Source organism: Sciurus carolinensis, chromosome X (assembly GCF_902686445.1).
Source record: "Sciurus carolinensis chromosome X, mSciCar1.2, whole genome shotgun sequence".
Lineage (NCBI taxonomy): Eukaryota > Metazoa > Chordata > Mammalia > Rodentia > Sciuridae > Sciurus > Sciurus carolinensis.
This window is the reverse complement of record NC_062232.1, coordinates 116,312,549-116,315,194: the sequence shown is the minus strand read 5'-3', so window position 1 is coordinate 116,315,194 and position 2,646 is coordinate 116,312,549. Positions and strand designations below refer to the sequence as shown.

The 2,646-nt window shown below is 45.3% G+C and overlaps 1 pseudogene; it reads left to right on the top strand.

Moving 5' to 3' along the window:
* Nucleotides 1-1,008: 1,008 nt before the first annotated feature.
* Nucleotides 1,009-2,295, top strand: LOC124972309 (proline-rich protein 3-like; annotated as a pseudogene).
* The last annotated feature ends 351 nt before the right edge of the window (nucleotides 2,296-2,646 follow it).

Genomic DNA, 2,646 nt, shown 5'->3' with positions numbered 1-2,646 from the left:
TCAGCAAAATATTCCATGAGGAAGAGATAAAAAACAAAGAAACAAATCAGCAAAGGGAGGAATTATCCTAAAGGAACTGTCAAATAAAGGAGGAACCAAGTTGTGTCAAAAAATAAATAAATAAATAAATAAAATTTTAAATATGAACCAAATGACCGGGAATACAAATCATATCTCAACAATAACCCTGAATGTTAATGGCCTGAATTCATCAATCAAAAGACATAGACTGGCAGATTGGATTAAAAAGAAAGATCCAACAATATGTTGCCTGCAAGAGACTCACCTCATAGAAAGAGATACCCATAGACTAAAGGTGAAAGGATGGGGAAAAACATACCATGCACATGGACTCAGCAAAAAAGCTGGAGTGTCCATCCTCATTTCAGATAATGTGGACTTCAAGCCAATGTTAGTCAGAAGGGATAAAGAAGGACATTTCATACTGCTTAAGGGAAGCATAAATCAGCAAGATATAACAATCATAAACATCTATGCCCCAAACAGTGGCTCATCCATGTATGTCAAACAAATCCTTCTCAATTTCAGAAACCAAATAGACCATAACACAATAATACTAGGTGATTTTAACACGCCTCTCTCACCACTGGACAGATCTTCCAAACAAAAATTGAACAAAGAAACCATAGATCTCAATAACACAATCAATAATTTAGACTTAACGGACATTTATAGAATATACCATCCAACCAAGAGCGAATACACTTTCTTCTCAGCAGCACATGGATCCTTCTCTAAAATAGACCATATATTATGCCACAAAGCTAATGTTAACAAATACAAGAAGATAGAGACACTACCTTGTATTCTATCAGATCATAATGGATTGAAGTTAGAAATAAATGAAAGAGTAAAAAACAGAAACTACTCCAACACCTGGAGATTAAACAATATACTATTATATGATGAATGGATAATGGAAGATATTAGGAAGGAAATTAAAAAATTCTTAGAAGCAAATGAGAACAAAGAAACATCATATCGATTGCCGCAGCCACGATGCCGAAATGAAAGAAGCAGAATCAGCAGCAGCAGCCGCCGCCACAGCAGCCACCACTGCCCGAGCGGGAAGAGACGGGAGATGAGGAAGATGAGAGTCCCATCGGACCACCTAGCCTTCTGGGCCCTCCCCCCATGGCCAATGGAAAGCCTGGTGACCCCAAGTCAGCCCCAAACTGGAAACCACCCACATGTCCATCATCAGTAGCATGGATAAATCAGTTGTTTGTATGCATGCAATGGGATACTACACTGCAATGAAAATGAATGAACTACCGCTACAGGCAACCTGGATGAATCTCACAAACATGATGTTGCACAAAAGGAGCCAGACACAAAAGAATACAGACTGTATGATTCCATCTCTTCACAGAGGTCCTCCAGGATCAAGGGGACTGATGATTCCACCACTGCTGAGTCTCCCACCTCCTCCCCGGGGCAGAGGCCCAATCCGGGGAGGCCTCGGCCCCAGGTCTGGCCCATATAGTCGTGGTTGGTGGGGGATCAATGCTGAACCCCCTTTTCCAGGGCCAGGACATGGGGGTCCCTCCAGGGAAAGCTTTCGCAAAGAGCAGAGAAACCCTCGAAGGCTCAAAAGCTGGTCTCTTATCAAGAATATCTGCCCGCCTAAGGATGGCCCCCATGTTATGGAATACAAATCCGACCACCCTGTCTGTCGACACTTTTCCAAAAAGGGCCACTGTAGATATGAAGACCTCTGTGCCTTCTACCACCCAGGCGTCAATGGACCTCCTCTGTGAGACTGTGCCTTCCCATCCAGGCTGGAAAAGAGCCCTTTGTGACCTAGTGGCCATTTATTTCCCTCTGGCCCCGTGATGGCTACTGTGAGGCTCTTCCACCCGACACCCTCGGTCAGTGACACGTCCACCCCCATCCACCACCTCCCTGGTTTGGGGTCCAGAGTTGTGTTTCATCACTGGTGCACAGTGCGCTCTGTCTTCTAATCCAGCCTCCAGAGACTTGCCTTCGGGACCCCTTCTTGCTCCCTCAACTGCCTCCTGGATCTTCTTCCCTTTCGCCAAATGACTGCTGAACAGGAAACCTCTTTGGTGCTGTTTCTTGTGCATCTGTCCACCTGTCCCCAGTATTGCCCTCAATTCCTGAGAGCCCTGGAGTGGTTTCCTACCCCCTTTAGCTGCTTGTTTTAAGTCCTTTTTATGTGACATCCCAATGTTTTCAGCTGCTCGGGAAACTCACCAGGTTTTCTGACCTGGGGTCAGGTTTGGGTGACTGGTACAGAGTTGCTCCCTGAAAGGCAACTGCCCCTGCTTTTGGATTTTGTAGTTTCTCTGTCAGTAGCATGATCCCCACCGCTATGGTCTGTGATCACTGTGCTTTGTGAAACTGTGCATCCCCTTGTAGCCTTTCTCAGTGTCCGTGGCATTTTTGTGATTTCCCAACACTAGAATAATTTTTCCTGCCAAAATGAGTGAGGCTCTTGGTGCCCTATTAGACTTTCCCAACCTCCCAACTTGGGAGAATTGTGGAATTCCACAAGACTGCCTCCCTGTTTATTCTGGTGTTGATTATTCTGGGTCTGACACAGGCCAGTGATGTCTTGTAAAGCCTCAGATGGGCCTCCCTACCCAGCTCCTTTTCAGCCCA